This window comes from Drosophila ananassae, chromosome 3L (assembly GCF_017639315.1).
Source record: "Drosophila ananassae strain 14024-0371.13 chromosome 3L, ASM1763931v2, whole genome shotgun sequence".
Classification (NCBI taxonomy): domain Eukaryota; kingdom Metazoa; phylum Arthropoda; class Insecta; order Diptera; family Drosophilidae; genus Drosophila; species Drosophila ananassae.
Genome location: NC_057929.1, coordinates 5267114 through 5294101, shown reverse-complemented (window position 1 = coordinate 5294101; position 26988 = coordinate 5267114). Strand labels below are relative to the sequence as shown.

Here is a 26988-nt window from a genome sequence, read left to right as displayed (position 1 = left end):
AAAACAAAAACAACTACATCTAGAGATCCAGGCAGTGATTTAATCAGGAATCACCCAAGCAACCATCCAGTTCACCCAGTTACCATCTCGTCCGAGTGCCCACCACCTTAGTTGTTTTTGCGGTTTGCGGTGCGGTGCGGTGTGTGTGTTGCACTTATTGTTGCAAGCAAGAAATTTCGGCAAGCCGAGACTCTCCAGAGTGATTCAAACTTAATCAATGCAGCCGAGGCATTGCACTCGATGCAATTTGTGGCAGGCGGCGTTCTGGATGTCTCCAGACATTGGACTTCGGTATTCCATTCCTCCTCCTTCAGTTGTTGTTGTAGAAAAGACATTAAAACCGTCTGCATTGCGAACGCATAAATATGGCAACAAAAATACACATACAAATGCCACATGCCCCAAGCCCCATGCCACATACCCCATGCCACATCGTATTTATACGAATATAGACACACTCTATAGCTTCAACTCTGACTTCAAATATGGCTGCAAATCTGAAATTGGTCATCAAGTCCATCTCCATCTCCAGCTCGCATCGAGGCTGCTGTCAGTTGAACCCCATTAGCTGTGATGAGTGATGAGTTGCCGTCGTCGCTGCCGCCGGAGAACGGAATTCGGAGCTATAGAGATGAATCAGACCAGACCAGAGTCTGGGTCTCTATCTGAAATTGATCGTCTATTTAATTGTTTCGAGTGCCACAATAGTTGGTTGTTAAAAAAAAAAAAGAAAAGAAACTGGATTGCACAATTACTTTGTTTAGAATTTCGGTAATAAAAATGGGATATTAATTAGAGCATCTTGGGCTAAGAGATTGGGCCAAGTAGAGACTCATCTCTGGTCTGGGTCATGGACCATCTATGATCTTTGGCCATCGGTGGTCGATGCAGCATCCGGCTCTTGCCAATTTCGATGACTCTGTTTGTCTCTTTGTTTGTTTGTTTGTTTGCTGTTGTTGGTGTGTGACTTATTGGCCCGAAAAATTTCTACACACACACACACTCACACCCACAGAGACACATAAATAGTACGATGGCCTTTCCCCCCTTAGCCTGACTGACCTCCAACCACCCTTCCTCCCCAATGATAATCTTGTTTTTCTCCATCGTCTGTCCTGTTTTTGGTGTTTGTCACTTGTTTTTGCCGAAATTGGCATTCGCTCTTGGTGCTGCTTCTGTTTTGCGGTTATCCGTCCACAGCTCCACTCCACTCTCCACTCTGCTCCATCTTTTATAGTTCCTTCCCCAGTTCCCCAGTCGCCGAAAACATTTTGAGAACGTGCTTCGAACACTGATGAGTAGTGCACTTGAAAGAAAAGTGTTGGAAAGTTCTAAAAGAAACATGAAAGAAAAGTGTGACTGTATCTTGAATTAAAACAACAATTTTATAGAGTATTTAACTTAATATTAAAATAAATGTTTATTTTCTTCAAATTTATAAATTTAATTACATAGTAATTTTTTTAAATGCATCTTATACTTCAATAGCTACATATAGAGAGTAATGTTTTGTGATTGTTGCAAGTGCCACACTCTCCCGCCCTTATCCTTCCCCTTCCCCTGCCGACTCATTTACAAATTTTGCCTTCATTAGCATTATAGCCATGTTCGGATGGAATGGGATATCGGTTCGTTGCATCCTCACCTGGTAGGTGTCAATCCCTATATGCCGAGCCTTTGACTTTGACTTGGTTTTGCCCTCCTCCTCCTCCTCCTCCTTGGAATCTCTTCCCTTACTCCGCTACCCGGTAACTGCCTGCTGTTTGTGTTTATTTTCTTTTGGTTTTCTTGGAATATCGATTCATTGGCAGCCGGCGACAGACATCCAGACACTGAGATAAGGTTCTCCCGATACGGTCTCTGTTGTATCGGGTTTTCCATTCTGATCAGTTCTATGGATCTACCTAAATACGCAACCACTTCCTTGAACTTGGTCGAACGGTTTAATGATATGGTTATATTTTATGACAGTTGCTGATTCCAGAAACTGTTGATAAAATTCCATTGCATTTTATAAAATTGTATTTTTTTAATTACAATTCCCATTTAGTTTTCTATTCACATTTCAGGTTTCAATTTTTATCATTCATTTCCATTCAATCGTTGTTCATCACTGCCATCCCCCCACCCCCGCATTTAGATGCGGTTTTCAATTATTATTCACGTGTGGCTTGTCTTGCCCATTTGTCTCTTTTCATTTACTTTGTTGTTGTAATGCACTTGTGATTGCTCAGTCTCATGCTATCTCCTTTACTCCCGTCGCACCTTCTTTTTACATGCATACACAGAGAGAAAAATATTATATAAGAGAAACATATAATTAGAATCAGTAATGAGTAATTCCTGGAATGCATTGTTGATCATTTTTAGATTAATTCTCAGTTATGGTGTCAATAAAGGTTATCTTAATTTTATTTTCTTGAAAATGTCAAAGTGCTCACACGCAGTCTAGAAAAACACAAGCTATATAACGGTAATCTAAGTTCATTTAAAAATCCCCATCACTAATCTGCGCCATTTGCTAATTAAGTCCAGGGCGAGCAAGATCAGATAGAAAGAGAGATGCAAAGAGATAACGGAAGAGAGTGTACACAGTTCTGAGAGGAAGATCTGGATTGGCACCTGCAATTTAACCTGTAACATACGAATTCCAATCAATTACACAATTATCAGTGAAAAAAATAAATTCAATTAAAATAATAACCAAAGGTATACCGCAAATAAATCAAAAGCAAAAACATTTGCTACATAATTGAGCAAGAGAGGGGGCAAAGAGAGAAACGATGTAATAAAGAGAGGAAGAGAGTGCGTTGTAAATTGTAAATGAAGCAAACACAGCAATGAGAGTAGGAAGAGGAAGAAGCTGAAACCAGCAGGCCCAGCATAAAAAAATTGTTTATGTGGGTTTGTGTGTGTTTGCGTGTAGGCAGCAGACAACATTGAAGAAGAAGAATCAGAAACCTCTGGGTTCGAACTCCGGGCCAAGAAGTTGCTTTACACTGAGCCACAAAATTATTCCTTATCTTTATTGTATACTTTGGTATTAATCATAATTGATAAGAAATTTTAGCAAGTAGTGTTAATCATAAGAAATTATATTTTAAGAAATAATTAGGTTTTTAAACAAGATTCTATTAAAATTTAATAATTTTAGGAAATGAATATTAAGTTGGTTTTAAAAAAAATGTATTAAAATATAATTTTGTTAAGTTTTGATAAGAAAAACTTGATAAATAAAATTTCGGAATTTCTTAAATCAAAAAAAATGACATCATCCCCTAAGAGACTAAAAAATCTTCCTCTTTAGACTTTAAAACTAACTCTATGGTGGCCAGTGTCTTGGGTGGGCACTCTCGCGACCTCGTCTTAAGTCTTCTGGGGCTGGGATCTCTTGGCCCGCATGGCTTGGTTGGCTCTGCAGGGGCAGCCTGCAGACTACTCCGCTCTCAGTTTTTCTTGAAGATTTCAGTTTCTGCTGAGGCGGCATTTACGGCCGGGTACGGAACGTGTAAGCCGTCTGATGATGGCCCGAGTGAGGTAAACAGCGCCAACAGACGAACACTGTCTCATTAATAAATACACACAGATATAAGATACATACATACATACACACATAGGCCGGCAGCGTCGCGACCCAAAGACAGACAACAAACAACCGAAGCAACAACAACAACAACAAACAGTAACAACCGCCTTCGCCTTCCGCCCCCGTGAAAGTGGGGGAAAGAGAGCCAACGGAAGATACCAAAGGGGGGGAGCACAAGGTGGCAGAGGGAGATGGGCAATGTCAATAAACATGCGTTGTTGCCGCATTTCATTGTTGGTATTTGTTGCTGTTGTTGTTGTTGCTGTTGCTGTGTTTCATATGTTCGACTTGGTCTTGTTTCATTTTGCGGTTTACTGACGGACAAACCTGTGTGTGTGTGTGTTCCCCATCTTGTTCCTTTTTCCTCCCACCACTCCCACTCATGTTAACCCTCTCTCCCCTGTATCTGTATCTCTGCATTCCCCCACACGCATCTTCATCTTCCGCTGAACGCTGTAATATGCGTGCCGTGCCGTGTTGTTTTATTGGATTTTACAATTTTGTTTTCATTTTTATTGGCCTTTTTGTGTGTCCCACTGTTGCTGATTTGGTTGCACTCTTTGTATATTTTGTATACCCTTGCTGTAACGGCATTATCCATTCAAAGGATAAATGACACATTTTAAGAAAGTCGTTATCCATTTAAAGGATAAATGACACATTTTAAGAAAGCGTACAGGGTTTTTTAAGTAATTAACATTTGTTTGTTAATTAGCTATTATTATTCTTTTTACTTTCATTCAGTTTCTTAAATATTGGAAGAATCAAATTTAAATTACCCTTCATAGGATAAACGCCACATTTTAAGAAAGCATAGGGGCATCTCCACTGATAGCTCTTCTTCCTCCTAAGAAAATTAGCTTTTATTATCTTTTTATGTATTATTTTATTTATTAAAAAAAAAGAGTATTTGAAAAGAGACTTCCATAGTTTGCCCTTTGTGGGGTCATGTGGCGTACTTTTCGTTTTGATAATTCGCAGTTGATTTGTTTACCTCGTTCTTGTTTTTTTTTTTTTTTTTTATTTGAGGCCAACCGCCCCGCCCCGGCTTTTTCAGTTTTTAATTGCGAAAAATAACATGGAAGACGTGCCAATCCCGATTTCAGGCTACTCCCCCATTTTGCCCCTGTTCGCCACCCCCCGCCCCCCTTTTTTTTGCCTTTACATTTCATTGACGCAAATCGCGCGAAAAATATTCTGTTGATTTCTTTAGCTTCCTCTCTGGGATACATGTATTTTATTTTGTTTTATTTTTTCTCTCCACTTTGTTTTTGTATATGGCGCGTATTTCCTGTCTAGGTTTTTTTTCCATTTTTTTTTTTTTTTATTAATGCCGGTTCTGTTTTTTCTCTGGCTTTGACTTTTCACTGGGAGCTTTGGTTTTTTGTGTTTGTTTGCATATCATTAACACGGAAAATTCAAGCCAGCCAGGAAAGTGTTTGAAAAAGAGTTAACGGCTACCGCCCACGCAAAAAATTCAAACGACAACCGGAGGGCCAAGTTAGCTACCAGCTACCCGTCATCCAGCCCTTTCTCTCCTTTGTGTCTCTTTCTCGCCCTTTGTCGCCCGGTCGGCCGGTCGGCCGGTCGCCCAGTTCACCCACGCGCCTCGCATACTTTCATAATTTCTCTTCCCCATCCGCCGCCCGTTTGATGTTGTCGATGAGTTTTCAATAAACTTTAACGCATTCCTGTCGGCTGCTCATTTCCAGTTCTCCCCCTCAAAAGACCATTTCATCTCACCCCCTGCCACATGCTTGCCCCTCACCTTTGTGTGTTTGGCCTATGCTCTTTGGAAAAAGGGGTGATCACAGCGAAACTAACTAGAAATAGAGTCATTTGGGCATATCACGGGCGTTCCGGAAGGTAACTTTCCTTTTTAAGGGGTTACATGGGTTTTAAAGAGCACCCTCCAGGAAATTTCATAAAAAATATAAAAAAATATTTCGATTGGATTTTGATTTAGATCGATGGAGAATCGATCTAATTTTCGTTTAAGGTATTCCGCTCAAGAATCGGATGATTATTTACCAAGATATGGCCTTCGCTGTAGACGATATAGTCCATCCGAGGCATTTTCAAGATTTTGAAGGGGACCCTCCAGGAAATTTCATAAAAAATCTAAAAAATATTTCAATCTTAGATTTTGATGCAGATCGATGGAGAATCGATATACTTTTCTTTTCAGGCAATCCGCTCAAGAATTTGATGATTTTTGACCAAGATATGGCCTTCGCTAGGAGCCATATACGCCCTTCCATGCATTTTCAAAATTTTTCCCACTTAAATATCGGGTGACTGAGCCGACTCAGAAAATGATTAAAAATTGGAATATTTAGCCCATGAAACCAGTGTAACCCCTTATTTACATTTTTAAAGTATCAGAAGGACGGATATCGCTCTCCTCTCCGCTCCGGCTGTTTGTGGAACAGTTTTACAGAGCTATTGTGTGTTGTGGAACGCCCACGCGATGGCCACAAAACCAACGCAAATTCTTGCACACACATACCGCAGCACCGTAAACGAGTGAAAGGGCGGTGTGGCAAGGGGGCGGGGCAGAAAGAGGTCGAAACAAACACAAACGCAGATTTGTTTATACACTTTGGCTTTGGCTCTGGCCAGAGAAATGGAAACATTTCACAAAATTTATTCATATTTTTCCATTCGGACATTCGGACTTTATACGCAATTTGGCAATTAAGCATTAGTTTCAACAGTAAAATTCTTTATTATGGGTGTATTTATGGAAAAATATTCGGTAATTGTAATTAGGGATTTTCAAATATTTCAGGTATTTTTGGAACAAATTTCTATTAACTCGGGATATTAACTAACAATTTGATGGTCTTAGTCCTCGCCACTCGCCACAGTGGGCGTTGCATTATTTTTGTTGGTATACAGAGCTTTAATTCTTGGCTCATTTAAACGTGTTGATAAGAAATTATTCCCTTGATTATTGTTATATATTGAGTATCATCATTTGACGCCACAAATAAGCTGGCGAGAACAAAGACCGAATCGCAATTCGATGAGGGTGTCTCCTCCGATAATCGCTGAACTCGGGTCACTTGGGTCAGTCCACTCGCCTAGTGATTAGCGAAAAAGTGAATTCCACTTTATGGCAAAACAAAATTTAAAAAAAGTATAATGCTAAATGGGGATTTAAATGAGATCATTGCTATTCGTTCCAACACTTAATTATATTGTGAACTTGGTCCCTGGTCCCGTCGATTTCAAATCGGAGCCAGAAGCAACAAAGAAAGCTGACGATTCTGCAATAATCCAGTACATTTTTCCGCTGAATTGGGGTTTTCCATGAGAGTTTTGCTCATTTTGCAATAAAGTTACAGTTCTGTTATCAGTTAAAGCAGATAGTTCGCTGAAAAGATCCCCTTCAGAATCAATTTTGGGGATTTCCAGGAAAATTTCAAGCCCTTCAATGTGCTGGCATTGTTTGGCCTGATGATGTCCCTGTCCCTGCTCTCGACAGGACCTTACTGGACACACATGGAAGCGTTAGAGGGCTGCCAAATACGCATTACACCCCACAAAAAGCAATTGCCGCTTGTAAGTGAGGAAGTTGCAGCTAAAGTTGTGGCAACAGATTGCAGGCCAGGCGTATACCGAAAAGTTTCCTACTCCATCCGGCCATCTCTCCGGCCATGACCTCCTCTTTCAACCTGACAGCTGCTGTTGCTCAGTTGGCCTGGTCTTTGATTTTTGGCTTTTGCAGTTTATTGACACAACTCGAGTTTCAAGTGTCCAGAAAGTGGACGGGGGCGGATCGGAGCAGCTGCTGATAGCTCGCAAATGTTTCGCATATCAGGTCATTGAAACAGAAACCAAACAAAAAAAATCTAAAAAGATTGTCTCAGTCAAGTGGCAGGCACTTGCTTTCAGATGCACTGCCATCTGAAAGTAATTAGATTACTAATATTAATTCAGTTATTGAATTGCAATAATTATGTGAGAAAATGATTTAATTTTTATTGTATTCTGGCTTCTGAATATTCATCTAGTTGAATTTATATTTTGATTTAAATTATAGCTCAACTAGCTAATCATATTCTATTTTTCAATTGTAAATAATTTGCATTGTATGATTTAATAATAAATTATTGCATAAATTATACATTCCACTGTTTGTTTGCTCAGCTCCATCACCATAAATGAAGTAAAATTTTCAAAATATTTCCCATTATGTCACGGATTGTCTCTGGGCATTAAAATTTCTAGCAAATCCGTTGAAAAACTATATGCATTATTCATGACTTTGACTTTTGGCAGCTAGCTAGTTGGATAGTTGGTTAGTTGGCGTGATTTTTGTTATTATTTTGTTTAAATATTGATGGTATTGGTCTTTCCAGTGCCCTCGACATTGACGCTTTAATTGTTATCAGCAGACGGGTGTTGCTGCATTAAATTATGCTTATTTGTCATATTTAATTTAAAGTTTAATCGCATTTCTACTACTATACCCCCAGTATCTTGTCTCTCTCCCCCTTTTTTGTGGATTGTGTCACGTAGTTCATGGATGTTTGGTTGGGTTTGGGTCTCGTATTTCCGATTGCTGACTCAGACGACGAGTTGGCGGATAACCGATCTCCGGCCTCATTGCATATATGCGGTTTCTCAGCGATAGATCAGCAATATATCCATATATTTTATATGAATCAGCTTTTTAAATCTCAGCCAATCGATAGCTGTTTAGTGATACTTGTTTCTTGGAATTTTCTTGGTGGGAATTTGATAATTGTTTTAGGAAACTTTTCATAAATTCTATATGCTTTTATAAGAAATATTAAAGTGAATTTACATTTTCATTTACGCCCGAAATGAGAGCAAGATTCTGTCGTTTTTGGTGGCTGTTGGTGGGTAGCTTTGCTTGGAATTTCTCGCTGGCTGCCTGGACAAGAGGGAGTTACTGGGTGGTTGGGTGGCTGGAGTCCCTGGCGTTTGGTACTTTGCTTTGGCTTTGGCTTTTGCCACAGGATGAGCTGCGTGGATCGCGCTGCTGGGCGCCCTTTTTCTTCCTTTTATATTTTTTTGTTGCTTAGCCAGAGGGGCTAGGGCTCCTCTCCTGCTACCAGCTCCTTTTCCTGCCTGCTGTTTCATATGCAAATACTCGTAATATTTTTCAAATGTTGTTTGCTTTTGCCCTGGCTCACACAATTTTTTTTTTTTTTTTCCCAGCTTTTTTCTGCGTTACTGGGGCCTGCCTTTTCACATTTTTCAATTTTCCACGTTCGCTTTGTTGTCGCTGCTGATAGTCGGTGTGTGTTGTGTGTATATATATATCCCTATATAGCCTGTATTTGCAGTGTTGCTTACATTTTCATTACATTTCTCCATCGTGTTCCCCACCGAACTATACCAACAATTCTCACTTGACTCACAGCTGCTGTGTGGCAGGCCAAAAGGAAGTTGTCCAATGTTGGCCGAAGAGAGGAGCAAAATGTTTGCATTTCAAATTACCCATGGGCCAATGACTGTTGACTGATTTTTTTTGTGTTTTGTGTTTTCTGCCTTTGTTGCTACTTGGCTTCCGTTGGGGCAGCAGCAGCAGCAGCAGTAAAAAAAAGGAGAAAAAATATATATAAAACAGCAACTGAAGCGACACACTTGGAGTTAAATTGATTTGAGATTTCTCAAAATTAATCAACTAACCCCCCAGTCTCAGCTCCAGAACTCGCACACATGTTGCATGCCACGAACCTCGATTTATTCTAATGATTTTGGTGGGAAAGAAGGGGTATAGGCTACCTCGATACCCTTTTTAGGGAATACAACACTCTTTTTTAATACAACTTCCTAAAGAGTTATACTTAAAGACTTTAATTTTTGTAAAAATCCTCTAAGCCTAGTCTTATTATTGTCCAAAAGGGTATTATCTTTAGACTTTCTTAATACCATTTTATGTGTAATATGATCTTTAATGTAAATTCGATTTAAAAACTTGTGGCTCAAGGCTCTAATTGTTCTCTAATAAATCCCTTAAATCCCTTTGTCTTATAATGGTAATGGACTATTTGAGACTATTTTTAATACAATTTTAATGCAAATTCCTTTTAAAATCATACCTTAAGGTTGTAAATCCCTTAACCCAGTCCTAAGAAAAGGTGGAAAATTCGTTTAGACTCTCTCTCTGAATTACCTTTCTTAGGTCATTAATAATTCTTATACAATTTAATAACTATTTTTAATAGATCCTTAATGTAACTATCCTTTAAAATTCCACCTCAAGCCTATAAATCCCTTAACCTAGTCTCATAATTATAACAATTCCAAGGGTATTATAATTTCTTATCCATTTCTCATATGCTCTGGTCAAGTCTGCTGTAATTTATGCAAATTTTTCATCAGCCTGCCCAATGGCACTGGCTACTGCCCACTCCCTCCCCTGTAGTTTTTCTTTATCTGGCTATCTGGGTTTACGGAAGTCCCCAGAACCGCAAAGTATGCAAACATAAACCAAAAGTATATATAGTATAGTATACAGGATGTAATAGAGAGGGGGGGAGACAGATGGACTCGCATTTGTTATGCACTTTGGATGGAAGGAAGAGCTCTTCTCTCCATGCTGTTTTTGTTTTTTTCCGCCTGCATAAATTTAAATTCGTAATTAGTTGTGGGAGTAAATGGGATTTAGGGTTCTTTTCGTCTTGTTTTTTTTTCTCTTTTTTTTACTTTTCACTGAGAAGCCTAAGCATGTAATAAATCTGCATTTTGTATACTGTATGTATAGTCGTCCCTCAACCGATCCAAATCGTCTGGAATGAGCTACACAAACAAATAACATTCAAGAAGATTTGGATATCGGAGGGGTACCTGCCTCGCAGACCGCCTCCTGCCTTCGGTAATCAATCAATCTGCCCAAGTGGCCCAAATGCTCGAATTTAGTGGCTGAAATAACAATTGAAAGGCTGATTGGAAATTGGGATTTGCTTTTATATTCACTTTGTCGACAGCCTACAGAGGTTTGGGGAATTGGATATATTAAATTAAAAGAAAAGTTTTGCTTTGAATTTTAGGCTCATCAGTTTCTTTAGGGGCTTTGGTTTTTGGGTTTTGTGGATAAAAGTAATATGATTTAATTGGAAACATATATATTCCATTTCCTTATTGATTTCTTATCAAAAAAATCACATTAAAATAATATTTTTTTATTACTTTAGCTCCTTGGAGGACCATACCCCTCGTGGCCAATCCGATTTTCGATTATTGGCATTAGACCCATTAAGAGAATTACATTTTTCTAGACTAAGTAAATGGCGAATTTCGATAAGCTCCCCCCCCTATTTGGGTGTGTGTGGCATTCCGCTGGCTTCTCTGAGGTTCGATTTCGTATGGCACTTGGAACTCGAGGAGTCGAGGGCTTTGGAGAAGGGTTTAATGACCAGAGAGACCGCGTTTCATGTTCTCAAAGTCCCCCTGTCCATTTTTTCGCCATGTCCCTGTGTGTTTGTGCATTTTTAATCATGTGCTTGCCTACTTAGGTTTATTTGCCAACGACGACGACGACAACATTGTTGTATAGCCCAGTCTTCAGTCTTCAGTCTCTGTTCCATTCTCAATTGGGGAATGGAGCCATGTGCCACGTACTTTTGCCCGCTATTTCCTTATGTGCACGAACATTCGTCTGCTTATCCCTGGGCCCTAAGTCGGTTTATTTCATGCCGGCGTCAATTGGCATGCAGAGTATGTGCTCTATAGCTCACAGGAAGTACAGTGGAAGCACCTTAGAATGGTGCACAAATGGTCTATTTTGGCATTTCAATGTCAATTGCTTTGATAGTCCATAAATCGATTTGTATTGGAGGGGGGGGGGCTTCTCCTTCAATTAAATGCAATTCATAGGGGAGGGCCGATGAATGAATGTGAGAGGGGATAGTTGAATAACAGACAGTGGGGCTGGATATATTCTTTATAAAGGGGGTTCTCTTAAAAAGGTATTTACGTAGAAAAGATTTTTGATTCTTACTTCTAATGAAAATAAAAGAAACAAGTATTTTTTTTATCTAGTGTATCCCCTTTACCAGATATCCCTCCCATATCCCATATCCCATATCCATATAGAATGTTTGCATGTCCTGATGGTCGCCCTCATTCACCCTCTACTGCTGCCGCTACTGCTGCTGCTTCTGTGTGTTTTTTGTTTGTCCATTTCAATGAATGTATTTCACTTTTAGCACGTTTTGTGCCATTTTTCTCGTTTGGCCGAGTTACATATTTACTTTGAGTTTGTCCATAGCGGGAATTCCAATTTTCTAAAATGTCACTGCATAGTTTCAGGCGTGGGTTGTTGGTTCATGTCTCCTATGTCTATGTATGTATGTGTGTGTGTGTGTTTAATGGGGGTGTGAGTGTGTGTGGGTACATGTGTCACATATCCTTGTGCTGAAATGGCAAACATTCATCTATTCGAATACAGCCCCCGTGTCTGTTTAATAAACTGATCGAAAAGTTTAATAATCCGTCCTTTGGAAAGTTTCCTCCTTCTTTTGTGCCACGCACCCATTGTGCCTCTTTTGTCTTTTCCCCTTTTTTCTCCACTTTGACCTCAAAGTAAGTTGCAAGTCCGCCGCTAGTCGCCGGTTCTTTGAGCGAATAGGACTTCAAAGGGCCATCGCGTGGCTTTGAGGTGCAGTTTCGTGTAAGGTGGAAGAGCATTAAGCTGGTGAGCCCCCTCAGATGGATCGAGTTATGGAAAGGGAATGGGAATGGGATGGATGTGCCCACATTGGACATGCCAGAAGTCAGAGCTGGAATGGAAATCTAAAGGGGCGACCCGGAGAAATGCCAGACAGGATAGTTAATTCCGTTTCTTATCAGCCGAGTGCCTTGTTGGGCAAACTTTGCATTGGGGCGAGTGTCGCTGCCAGAAGTTGGGAGAAGAGATGAAATCACCAGAGGATCAAGGATGTGGGTAGTGCCACCTTGAATACCCTACAAAGGATATTAAGGGCTTTAACTTAATCCATAACTTGTATTAATATTATAATGAATCTGCCTTCATGCTTCACACTTTTTATTCAAATATTATTTGGTGGGAAAATACTCCTACCGAGTTGATTGCTGGAATAACCCCAACTCCTTGGCCAGGGCAGCAGGATGATTGCCATGCCATGTCCCACAAAAGGCTTTCCTCGCCCATTTGCCTTCCGTTCGTCGCTTTCGCCTTCAACGCCTCCTGTTTGAATGCTGGGGATGAGGGCGTTTGTGACGGCCATGTCTGTTCCCTGCCTGATCTGGCCTGGTCTGGTGTTTTCTGGTTCTGCTGAGGCACTGCCGCTGCCGCTGACATCATTGTCTCGGTATGCGAGTGGCGCTGCTCGGCTCATTTGGAGCGTTGCTTTAGTCTTCTCGCCTACTGCTGCTACTGCTGTTGAATGCAACCCAGAGCTGCAGCTTACAATCCGGATCTCCAACCCCCAGGTACCACAACCTCCCAGAGTCCAGATCAGAGAAAAAAATAAAGGATATTGTGGGTTTAATGATTTTTGGAAAACGCAATTCAAAGGGAGTTGTTTTAATTGGCGGCTTAGAGGGACCAGGTTTTTCAAAATCCGGGAGTTAGAAGAACTTATAAAAAAGGACATAAAAAGTAGATGGAAAATAACCTTGATTCTGGGTTCCATAGAACTCTATAGAAAATCCTAAAATAGTTCCTAAAAATTCTGTTTTAATGGGGTGTTTAAAACAGTGTGACTCTGTTCTGTAAAAAAGAACCTTCAGAATAAAAACTCTTAAATTAAACTGAACCATATTTCCTAGATTTTCCCTCAGCGTAGTGGCCTGGCATGTGCTTTCCCTCGAATCGTTCCCATTTCTGCACTTTTTCTCCTGCATCTTTTTCCAGCATTTTTCCTTTTTTTTTCTTCGCTGGGCATATATTTTTTTTGTTGCGACAGCTTTTGTGCTTGCGTTTAATTGAAGATTTTTTGACAGCAAACGTCGTTGGCATAGAAAGTCATGGGTACGAGTACGAGAAAGAGTTGAAAGGGACGACGGGCCACGGCAGCCACAGAGGAAGATGTAGAACGAAGAGTTCGTAGAACTTTTGCACACAAATGGCAGCGATAACAGGACTGAGCCTGAGAGTCCTGGCAGTCCTGACTGTCGTCCTGGCAGCCCTGGAAACCCTGCTGCATCAGAAATCAGGAATCTGCCTTATGACGACCCATTTCACTATCGACAGCCGAGGCTTTGTTTCAACTTTATTACGTTGGTCTTTTTTGTTGATGTTGCTGCCAGGTTCGAACTCCTGTTCAGTGTGTCTCCTGAAAACTTTAAAAGGTTAGCGAATTTCATACAATGTTTGCTAGTGATTCGTTTAAAAGTTTCAGCAAAAATTGAAAAACTTTTGACTATAAAATATTCATAATGGGTGAAATTTTTGATTAAAACTCGTATGTGTTCCAGAGGTAGTTACCTCAGAGGAACATCCATGGAAAGTCAAATTACTTGTTAATAGTGTCCTCCCCTCCAGGTCTCTGGTACACACGTTTAGCGATTCCATTTGTCTTTTTTTTCTGTTGCTGCTTTTGTGGATTCCGATTGCACATTTCGATTTCCAGGGGGATGCCCCCATTACCCCTCGTAAAGGACCCAAAAGGACGGAGGTAGAATGACAAGGATCCATTTACAATTCGGCACGTGCATGTGGGAGCTCTAGCGAGTGAGATATCAGGTGCAAATGGGGTACAGTTTTTTAAATAAATTTTCATATTTTGCAAATCACAAAATTCGATAGGACCGGGCCACCAATTCATGAATATTTCAGAAGCAAATTGCTTTTGTTTGCGTTTGCATTTTGCATTTTTTAACGAACTTAACAAACAGTTCAAGTTTAAATGCAAATGCGAAGAATAAAACGTAGTTTGGCTAAAATTTTTGTTGAAATATTAAACGGCTTATGCATTCGTTTTTAATTACTGCAAGGGGGTTGATGACTATCAGTATACAGTGGATAATGGATAAGGTGTGACCTCGTGGAGGGAAATGTGAGCTTTGCATGTCGAATCGAGGCTTTTCCGAATGGGTTTTTCCACCGAACTGTATCGATTGTTGTCAACCAGCAGCTGCCTCGTATTTAACTTGTGTTATTTTTCCAATGATTCAATTACGGTTTCTTGTGCCACGTTGGAAAAACAGTGCGGAAAATCCCACAAAAAATAAAACAACCAGTACTAGGTGAAAAAAAGGGAAAATCAATGTTTCGCGGTAGTTTATGGGAGTTGAATTGGTATCCAGCAGTACACCCCATCAATGCCATATTAAATTGCGGAATAATAAAACAAAATACTCATGCCAGAATTGACCTAGTTGGCGGCTCCTGTTTGAATTCGTTTTTGATTAGTTTGGAATTTGGTTCTCCCTCAGCCAGGCAGCTCCTCCATCCATCCATTTGTGTAAATTATAATCACGACGGGTTTTAACTTTTAAAAAAATATATATTTAAACTTTATTAGGTTTCATTCCGATCTTAAGTCTAACAAGGCATTATATCTTAACCTAAGCTAGATTCCGACTGACCAGGCTTGAGCTGATTCTTTTCCTTCTTGGTTCGGGATCTTCCCGAAGTATATTACGAATTGAATTCCGAAGAGAATTTCCCGAATGGGATTGCTGTGATCAGCATGGAAAATTTGGGTATCAATACGGATGCTTAAAAAGGGGAGCCGCAGTGGCGTGATTCTAGCGGATGTTTAGTCTAATGTTGTTTTTGCCGTGGCCGGCTCAATAGGGGGAATTTGTTTATTTCATTTCTCAAGCTTGGTCTTCCGTTAGGGTGCTAGATGCGAGTGTGGGAATGTTTATATTATAAAGACTCAAAAGAGCTTGGTGGCAAGTGCCCAAATAATTGTTTATAATATTCATATAAAATATGGCTTAAACTTCTAGTTAATTCTCCCCCTCCTAAGATGAATCGTCCCGATTCATTACAATTGTGCGGTGAGGGAGGTGATTTTATTATTAAGTTCGGCAAATGTTATTTCAATATTTCTTTCAGATTCAACTTCTGCAATGGATTCTGCAGTGGTTTCGTTTTTTGGAATTTCTATTTCTTGTTCAATATTGGTTCGTTTTAATTGAATTTGTTTTAGCATTTTGAATATTATTTTACGTGATTTATATATGGCACAAAGGATAAGTATTACAATTAATAATATGAGTTCAAGGGATATTTTTGTATTTCCTATTTTTACAAACGGGTTTATAATGCTTATGTTGTCTAAACTTAGTTCGGAATCGTTGGAAAATATGTAATCTGTTATTATATAATTATTGTATTTATACTGTGATATATAATCCAACATTTTCTGTTTTTCGTTGATGTATTTTATATTATTGATAATTATGCTTTCATTAAATAAAATCAAAAATGCGCCATTTAGTTTTGTTTCGTTTACAATATTTTCTCCAGTGAGGAGAATAGCGCCTTCATCTAAATTTTCAAATTGTTTATTTTTTTCTCGTATTTTTGAACAGTTTGCCTTTTTTCCATTTAAGAGATTTATAAAACACGAGCTCTCGTTTGAGAGTTTACAATAGTTATTGAATATTTCTTTTTTAAAGTTTGTTATTTTATAGAATTTTCCATTACAGTATGCTGTCTTATCGTCTATTATTAATTTTCCATTATTTTGGGCAATTGCCCTTGATGTGTACAAGCTACAGATATTGTTTATAATTGGGTATTTTATGTATATTATAAGTAGGTCTTGGTTTTTTATTATTTTAAAAGTGGAGATGTCTAACAGATCTGATAGTACAACTGGTTTATTTTCGTGTCTAAATATTTCTTTAATATCTTGTTCGTTTAGTATTTTCGTATTAAAAATGTCTATTTTTGCTAAGGTGATTGTATCGATTAAATTTTGGATATCAAGTGTAATTAATTGTAGTCGGTGTTGTCTTACTTTTGTTTCTTTGTTAACAACGATTGTGTTAAGAATTTTGGTCATAAGTTGGACTTCTTGAAATATACGTGAATTTATTGTGAATTGTTTGTTATTGTTTTCTGTCAGTTCGTTAATTTTGTTTTCTATTCTTATTAAGTCGTCATGGTCTGGTGTACCTGCTAGCCATTTCCATGCTGTGCCCAATTCGTTAATGCCCCTTTTATTTCTTGATGGTATTAATTGGGACATAAGAATTTTAATAATGTTTAGATTTTGGGAAATGTCCCAGTCTGAATCTGAGTTGCTGTTGTTAGTATTTTTATCTTCTATTCTAATTATTTCTTTGTAAAAACTTAGGTTTGTGATATGAAAGAGGTCCTCGAATGAGTCATACGTCAATACATCGTTTTCATTCTTCAGTAGTAGGTATTCGTTGTTAGTGTAGTCGATTATTTCGGAGTGGCAAGTGATTATCAAAATGGTGATGATAAATGGTATTTCCATTTTCTGTAAAATATGGCTTATTTAATGTTGTCTTTATGAATAACTCGTTTCCTATTATTAATGATTACTTTATTGGGTAAATTTTCCTGAACGACTTGTTTTTTAAATCTGGGACCTAATTTGTTTCTTTCTCCGTGTATTTTCTCGTATACTACTTCTCCTACATGATAATTTTTATCTAATTTATTTTTATTATGATAATCTAACATTTTAGTTTGTGCTGTTTGTAGTTTTAATGGTAAGTCACTGTGATCTATTTTGTTGAATAAAATGTCGTATGGTTTTTGATTTGTTACTGAATGAATTGTCATATTGTAGCTTTTTGCTGCTCTTATAATAACTTCGGAATATTCTAGGAGACGGTACTCATCTTTAATACAACGAGCTATCTCAGTTAGGGTTGAATGGGCTCTTTCAACTTGTCCATTCGAAAGGCTATGTCTGGGGTCTGCGTAATGGATTGAAATACCAGAACGCTGTAGGAAGGATTTAAATTGTGCTGATGTAAAGCTAGGTTCGTTATCTGTCATAATCGTTTTAACTTGGGGAAATGTTTGAAGTATTTCATAGACTTTTATATCGATATTTTTTTTGTTAGTAATTTCTTTTACAACGAGGTATTTGGAATAGGCATCAATGCAAGTTAAGAAGGTTAGATTTTGCGCGTAAAAAATGTCAATATGTAAGTGTTGGCCTTCTATTTTTGGAATGGGGGCTTCTCCAATAGGTATTTGAGTCGGGTTTCTATTATATTTGTTCGTATTACAAATTTCACAATTTGTTATATATTCTTTTAATTTTTTGTACAGATTCGGCCAATAGTATAATCTGGTTATTTGTTTATAATTTTCATCTAATCCTCGGTGCGCTCTACAGTGTGTTTCCTCTATAATTATTGCTTTATCGTCATTATTTGTTATGTCTACAACAAAACTTTTTGTATATACGAATTTATTAATGAAGTTATTTTTTAATTGAACTTGAATTTCATACAACACTTCAGGAGTACAATGAATCCCTGTATTAATATTGGGTTGTAGATATTCTTTAAGGACTGTAACTAAGTTTTCTGGTTGATCATATTCAATAATATGACGTTTATTTTCAAATACATTTATCTGTTCATGAATTGTGAATTTTCCCTTTGCTATTAAAAGTTGTTGTTTAAATTGATTAAGTGGTTTTTTTGTTTCGCCTATAATGTTACTAAAGCTACTTTCGGCTGAGTGTTGGGTTCCGTAATCCGTGGATTCTACGTCTTCATCTTCTGTAATATTATTTATTTCAATTCGGGACAGTGCGTCTGCTACTACATTGGTAGTACCCGGTTTATACAAAATTTTTGGCCTGAAGCTTTCTATGTAATTGAACCATCGTTTTAATTCCACATTTGGGTTTTTATCCGAAATTGCGTATGAGAGTGATTGATGGTCTGTATGTATTTCAATTCCTGATACTCCGTACAAATAGTTTCTTAGGTTTTTTAATGCCCATACTATTGCTAAAAGTTCTTTTTTGTTAGTCGCGTAATTTCTTTCAGTTTTGTTAAGGGTTTTTGATATAAAAGTGATTGGGTATCCGTCCTGAGAAAGTACTGCTCCTATGGCTACGTCGGATGCGTCAGTTGTTAATGTAAATTGTTTTGAATAGTCTGGTTGGACCAGTTCTATTTGGCAAATTAGGTGTTCTTTGAGTTCATTAAATGCCTGTATTGCAGTCTCGTCAAGAGTAATTAAAACATTTTTTGACATCCTCTTGGATATTTTTCCATTGGAACCTTCTAATAATCTAGTCAGGGGTTTGGCAATGGTTGCATAGTTTTTTACAAATTTTCTATAATACCCAGTGAGACCCAGGAAGCTACGCAGCTCTCTGATATTTTTGGGAATTGGGTAATTCGATATGGTGTCTATTTTTTGAGGATCGGTTTTAATAACGTTTTGCGCTACTACATATCCTAAAAATGAAGTTTCTAATTTAAAAAATTGAGATTTTTCTAATGATATTTTCATATTGGCTTTATGTAAAATATTAATGATTGAATTTAGGTCTTTGAAATGTTGTTCGAGGGAGTGAGAGAAAACAATTATGTCATCCATGTAGACATGGCAGAATTTACCAACATGTTCTCGAAGTATATCATCCATTGCCCTCTGGAAGATTCGAGGTGCGTTTGTTAACCCGAATGGCATTCTAATGAATTCGTACTTTCCGTTGTTAATTGAAAATGAAGTTTTTTCTACGTCTGATTCTTTCATCAAAATTTGGTGGAAACCTGATTCTAAGTCTATAGTACTAAAGTATTTAGCTTTTCCTAGATTTGATAAAATGACTGTCGGATCTTGCATGGGGTATCTATCTGGAATCGTGCTAAGGTTTAGTTTCCTGAAATCGATGCATAATCTATGTTTAGGGGTGCCATCTTCATTAGTACCTTTTTTTGATACTACAATTACGGGTGAGTTATAAGGACTTTTGCTGGGTCTAATGATTTCATCATTAATCATTCGTTGTATTTCTTGATTAACAAATTCGTTTACTGCTTGTGAGTATGGGTATTGCCTTGAGTAAATCGGTTTATCGTTTATTGTGTCTATTTCACAGCGAACGTCCGTCCGGAATGGTAAATTTGTATTTATTTCTGAATGTACTTTTTTTATTGTGCTTATTATTAGTTCAATGTAGTTTTCTGTATCGGTTTCGTCTATATTGTTTTTTACATTGTTTATGCCAAAAATATTTTCGGCCGTGTTATCTATATTCTTTATATCGTTTGAATCGGATTTTACATCGGCATCGTGTTCAGTGTCTGAGTACCCTGAACCACTTGAGGGGTAGTTGTCGGAAATCTGACTTTTGGTGCATTTGGAACCTGAGTATTCCAAATTTCTTGTGTCGGAATGAACATCGACGGCGTGTTTGGGTTTTATATAACCCAAACTATTAGATTTGAAATTGTCAGAAGTATCGCTGATGGTGCTCTTAGAACTTAAGTGTTTCGAATTGTGTGTGTCGGATTGAACATCGACGGCGTGTTCGGGTTGTATGTACCCCAAACTGTTGCATTTATAATTTTCGGAAATATCGCTGACAGAGTTTTTGGACCCTGAGTACTCTAAAGTGTATATGTCGGAATGAGCGTCGACGGCGTGTTTGGGGCTTATATATCCCAAACTTTTTATGCTAAGTGAATTCTTGCTTGACAAATTTTCGTAGTTAAAATATTTGTCTAATATATATTTTTTTAGTGGAAGTATGGTTGTTTCTTTGTTTAGTTCTAATAAATTTATTTTTTCATCATAGTGCAATTTTTCGATTTTTCCCTTACATTTTAGTGTGTCATTGTTCGTGTCAATGACTGCTCCTATCTTTTTTAGTAAATTGTATCCTATTAATAAGTCTGCCTTTAGGCCCTCTATTTCGTAAAAAATTTGTTTTGTTTGAAAAATTGTTATGTAGTGGCATTTTTTTATTGTTGAGTATCCATTAACCGTGGATACTCTTTTGTAAATGGGCAATTCTATCCCGTTTTGGTAGGTACCTTTTTTTATGTAACAGGCTGTGGCTCCTGTATCTATCATAACATTAAGTTTTTTATTAATTTTTTTGTCAAATCGTAATATGTGTGGCAGACCTATTCTTCTCCTAAAAAATGTTCCTCTTTGATATTATTTATGCGCATTTGTTTGTTTCTAGGTTGAGCAGATGACTCAATTTGTGCGCGTTTAACTGCCTGTTCTGGTTGTTGGAATGAATTATATTGGAGGCTATTTGTAGTTTGGTATTGTTCACCATTTGGGAATACTTGGTTACTATTTTTATTTTGGATTTGGATGCTGGAGTCCACTTCCATAGGTTCGCTTCTGTTTTGGTATGTATTATTCCTTTGAGTCCAAGTATTATAACTTGGATAGGGATTATACCGAGTGTTATTGTGTTGATAGCTATTATGGTTTTGGTAGCTATTACTATTTTGGGGGTTATTTTTATTTTGGGAATTATTATTATTCTGAGGAGAACTTCTATTGTTATGCTGATAATTGGGATTTTGTCCGTTATAATTTTTGTAATTGTCGTTGGTTCTGTTCAGGCGCAATTGATTGCCCTGATTCTGACCATCAGATCTATAATATGGTTCGTTTTGGTTTCGTTGGTTATCGTTATAACGGCGCTGAGGTGCGCTAAAACGATAAGCGAACTGTGCCCTCATATGATTGCTCTCCATTTCTTGAACTCTAGCTAGAGCGTTTGGTAAGTCTGGAGGATTTAGGGAAAATAACATGCCAGAAATTGGGCCGTTTAGGCCAGTTATGAATACCCTCAAGGCATTTTGTCTATGTCTGAGGTTTGCTTCTGTAGTTATTGGATTTTCTTTTCCGTACGTCATTATGGTTTTATTTATTAAGAGGGTTAACTTTTTGTTAACCAAATTATAAAAGTCCATAACAGAAAATCTGTTTTGTGTCAGCACGCTTAATTCTTGTTCGATTATGTGGATTGGCCTCTTGTCGCTAAAGACAAAATCGAGTCTGGCCAAAATAGCGTCAAAGTTCAATACGGTTCCATGGTTTGTTAAAGCGTCATTGGCTTTGCCTACAATCTTGTTTCTTAAAATGGTTAGGGCTACAAAGTACCGACGACTTTTGCGGACATAGAGTCCCATTGCTGTTTCAGCGGCTTCTCGCCAAGCTACGTAATTGTCTAAATTTCCAGAAAATTGGGGAACGGATTTGACTATTTCTAGTGTTTCGTCGCATGGAATGGTATCGTCAATCTGTTCGATTTGGAATTCGGTCACTAAATTGGATTTGGAATCCAAGAGAGAACGTAACGTTTTTATTTCCTCATGTAGTGGTGTTAGGTTGTTAGCTATCAATCGGACAATTAGGTCTGATGTTAGTGTTTGTTCAGGTGTTTGTCGGCTTAAATTAGCGCTATGGCTAGTAGATGGACCGTTTGAGTCTGTCATTTTAAAGTTTCTTAAAGCGTTTATTAATTCTTCCAGTATTAATCACTATTTAGCAAAACAGCAGGCAATTTTTTTCTTGAATTTAATTTAGTATATAATTGGTATATTATATGAAATATATATAGACATATTTTGAGACGGGGATTTATAAAAACACAATAGAGGAGGAAAAAAAAAAAGGTTACATATAAATTCAATATAGTGTCGGTGTGTAAAATAGGATTTACATTGATGTGTTTTTTATTTTTAATTATTTATTTTTTTTATAAAACTAAACAATAATCTATCTCACGTTTGTGATTTTTTTTTGGTGTTCCTCTGATGAAATTGCTTTTTTTTTTTTTTTCTTCCTTCCCAGTCCTTTTTCCGTTGAGTGGGGGGTCTTCTGCCGTTTTTTTTTTTTTTTTTTTTTTTTTTTTTTTTTTTAAATATAGGTTTTTGGTTTTTAATTTATTTTATTTAATTTTTTTTTCACTTTTTTCGAGTTTGTTTAAGTTTTTACTTTTTATTTTTAATCTTTTTCTTTTTTATCTTCTTGTTTGTCGGGGTTGTTTGTTGTGTTTGTGTGTTTTTTTTTTTTTTTTTTTTTTTTTGTAATTTTATTTTAGTTAATTTTTTCACTTTGTTCGTTTGATTCTTTACTTTTTTGGTGGTTCAAAATTTATTCATTTGTATATTTTGTTTTTGTTCTCTTTTGTGTCACTTTTTTCTTGAAAAAATTCCACTTAGGGCGTTGAGGGTTAATTTTTTTCACTTTTTTGAGTTCGTTTGATTTTTCACTTTTTGGTGGTTCAAAATTTATTTAGTTTGTATATTTTGTTTTTGTTCTCCTTTTGTGTCACTTTTTTCTTGAAAAATTCCACTTTGGGTGTTGAGGTTATTCTAGTTATTACCGGTACGTGATATAAGTTTTTTTACATAGAAACCTTTATTTTTCAGGTCTATGATTTTTATTTGAGGCACTCGCGAATATCTTTTTTTAATCGATATTTTTAATTAACGCGTGCCCCACGTTGGGCGCCAATTATAATCACGACGGGTTTTAACTTTTAAAAAAATATATATTTAAACTTTATTAGGTTTCATTCCGATCTTAAGTCTAACAAGGCATTATATCTTAACCTAAGCTAGATTCCGACTGACCAGGCTTGAGCTGATTCTTTTCCTTCTTGGTTCGGGATCTTCCCGAAGTATATTACGAATTGAATTCCGAAGAGAATTTCCCGAATGGGATTGCTGTGATCAGCATGGAAAATTTGGGTATCAATACGGATGCTTAAAAAGGGGAGCCGCAGTGGCGTGATTCTAGCGGATGTTTAGTCTAATGTTGTTTTTGCCGTGGCCGGCTCAATAGGGGGAATTTGTTTATTTCATTTCTCAAGCTTGGTCTTCCGTTAGGGTGCTAGATGCGAGTGTGGGAATGTTTATATTATAAAGACTCAAAAGAGCTTGGTGGCAAGTGCCCAAATAATTGTTTATAATATTCATATAAAATATGGCTTAAACTTCTAGTTAATTTGTAAACCAAAAGTGGGAAACATTTTGATTTTGATTTTTCCCTCGGCTCTTTGAAGATGTTTGTTCTCGTTTTCAGTTTTGTTTGCATTGCGGAATTGGGTAATTTTTTTCTAAAGACTTTTTATTAGGCTTTTAAAAAACAAACTTTTTAGGTTATTTTGCTATTATACTTCATACTTCTGTTTAATATTTAGAATTATAATGCCACCAAAAGGATGGCTTATTTTTCACATTTTTCAATATTTACTCTGGTTTTTGTTCATTTCAGCAATAGCCGATGGACAAAATCAATGCAAATATGTTTTCCAATCGGGGGCTTTTGCTTTTATTACCGTGTTAATTCCACTAGGGGATTTCGATATACAGTATATGCCACATTCGGTTGCAGCTGCATATGTTGCATACTTTTCAGGCCCCAACTTTTCAGGGCAAATAATGAAGAGCGCGGCAAAAAAGTGATAAAATGGGACATAAATATTTGCCGGGCTGCACATATTTGATTTTGATTTCTGCTCCATTCAAACCTTGTTTATTTGATTAAACGATGTGTGTATTGTCGTTTTTATAACGCATTTAATTCGCTTCCTCCCTCTCTAGTCCATGTCAGTAACGCGCCCTATTAATTGCCGATAATTTACGGCAGCTGCTCAGTGCTCAGTTTATTTGCTTTCTGTCTGATTCTGATTCTGATTCTGATTCAGGAAGGCTTTATGTTCATTTATCTGTGGAATATTATGAGTATTTTGTATTTTTTGTAAACAAATTTGGACATTTTAATTGGTCTGGGCCACCTACACGCCAAATTATGTGCGTTAGACGGTTGGAAAGTGGCAACAATGTCTTATTCTGTGCTCTTCTGCCACATTCCATCTGTGTGGCAATAAAAAAACAATCCCAGACTGACTTGCGGCATATGCTAATGAGTGCCTTGTGCCACTCCCCGCCCACTGATGCAATTGTGTGAGAGGCTGTGGCATGAGCAGCTCAGAGAATAACAAAGAATTACACTGTAAAGAAATTGTTATAGAAAGATATAATGGAATATTATAGGGTATAATCGGAAATAATAGAAGGAAAAAGGATATAGAAGGAGGATACGGTAAAATATCGAGAAATAGTGGAGTTATGTATGGTAATAGAGTAGGATTTAATAAGATATAGTAGGATATAAAGGGATATGATAGGATATAGTTGAGGGATATGGTAGGATATAGAGAGATGTAGTGGTGTATAGTGGATTTTAGTAGGATATTATGGAATATAGTAGATATAATGGACTATATGTAGTAGGATATATTCTAATCAATAGGGATGTGCTAGGATATAGTTGGATATAGTAGGATATAGTAGGATATAGTATGATTTCATGGGATATAAAGGTGGGATATATATAGTAGTGATATAAAAGGCTATGATAGGATATGATGGGATTTAACAAGATATAGTTAGATATGGTAGCTTATAGTAGTAGGATATAGTGGAAGTAGTGTAGTAGTGAGAAATAGTATGATATAATATTAGTATCAGTATCATATGTTCTATAAGAAGAATATAGTATATGTATAATAATTTCTCTCAGTTCTAAGAACCCATAGATGAAAGAGAGCAACTAAGCTGGAGTTTAATCCGCTTGTAAGCGGCGCCTTAACTTTAAATTCAACTTGACTATTCCATGTGTCACAATTCATGGCCCAACCCCAGTATCCCCTGAGTCTCTCTCTCCGCCACACACTATCCTTTCATGTCCCCTGCTTTATGACGGTTAGTGGCCATGAAAAAGCACAGCTCTGTCCAGGGGCCGAGCTCTGAGGATTGCAACTCAGTCAAGCCGGGCCAAGTCGGAAAGTAAGAGGACGAGCAAGAAACCGAGAGTAATATTGCAGAGGCGGGCCATCCCCTGGGCAGGAGCCAAGGAAGAAGGGGAGTTCCAGACGCCCACACACACACACTTATGTATAAGTGTGCATATAGCCGAGACCCCAAGAGTTAATGAGGAAATAAGCTTAGATAATGTGCCTCACATAATGCCCCAGCGCTGGGACTCGAATGGCAGCAGCAGCAGGAGCGGGCCAAGACTCTCGTCTTCGTCTCATATTCTCATGTTTGCGGTTGTGTCACTTAAGCATTTTGTAAATGGTTTGTTTTGTCTTGCAATTAGTTTGAAAGGGTTGGGCCATGGACAGGGGACACGAGGCATTGGGGCATGAGAGGCACGGGCCATATGATATTACCACACCGCACCGTATACGAGGCACGAAACCAAACTCAAGCAAAACAATGACCAGGCATTGTCTTCGCTTAATGCTGAATGGGAGCGGAAGATAGGCTGTAGGTTTGGAGATTAAGTTTTGGGTGAGGCCTCTGGCATCTGCGATGCATCAATTTATGGCTAATTGATAAGCTCTTCAAGGAGTTCTCCCTACACATATGTATGACGGAGATTCCTCCAAAGATTCCATTTTTCTAGTCTGTCTGCACAGCAAGTTCTGCTCGTTGCAAGAGACGCATCCAAACTGACCTGCGTAACCCAGAGTTCTGTCTCATTTCTGCAAAGTCTATTGCCATCTCGGTTACTTGCATTCAGTCCGCGCTCTCCGACCAGACCATGCTCAGCAGCAGAGTGTGTCCCTTTTCCTCAGCTACTGTGCATTCTAACACTACTAGACAATGTGTCGCCACACCAAAGCTGTACGCACATGACGCACAACTACTAGACAATGTGTCGCCACACCAAAGCTGTACGCACATGTACAATGGGCAAACTAACCATTCTACGACACGGCCTTCCTGACAACTCACACGTCCTCGTGTGTTTTGTTTTCAATACCACGAGACTCAATTTCTCTTTAAACTTTTCTTTATTCTTAAACAGATATTTCTTTTCTTTCTTTTTACTTCATGTATTGGACAAAAGCTTTCAAAAATAAAAATCACTTACATAAATATCAAATCTTCTGTATTCATTACATTTCTTCAATTAAACATAATCTTATTAATTCATTTTGTTATTCTTTAATAACATTATTCTCTTTTGTAAAATAAAACCTTTGTGCATTTCCTTTGGCACATTTTAACAATTGTGTAATTCCTTTTACACGTCTTACGATATAACATTAGTGTAGTTCCTTTAACACTTTTTAACATTTGTGTAGTTCCTTTAACACTTTTTAACATTTGTGTAGTTCCTTTAACACATTAAAATAAAATTAGTGTAGTTCCTTTAACACTTTACAATAACATTAAATTCTTTTTCAGAATATCTCTATACGTTAATTTATGCCCCCCCCCCCCTTTTTTTTATGAATCTCTTTCTTCATTGTCAGACGCATTTTCCATCATGCCGTCTCTGTCTTCGTGTATTAACTGATTATTTGGCAAAGCTCTTAAGAATTCATGGGAATATTTGTAAGTTCGCTTGCTTGTTAAAGACTTTAACAGATATCTATCTCCATCTAGTATTTTGACAATCTCAAACGGCCCTTTAAATTTAGGGTCAAGCTTAGTTT

At 37.5% G+C, this 26988-nt stretch overlaps 1 protein-coding gene across 4 annotated transcripts in view; it reads left to right on the top strand.

Moving 5' to 3' along the window:
• LOC6494953 (syndecan) overlaps positions 1-26988 on the top strand; it is a 109354-nt gene that overhangs the window by 1418 nt on the left and 80948 nt on the right. The gene's annotated exons all lie outside the window — the stretch shown is intronic.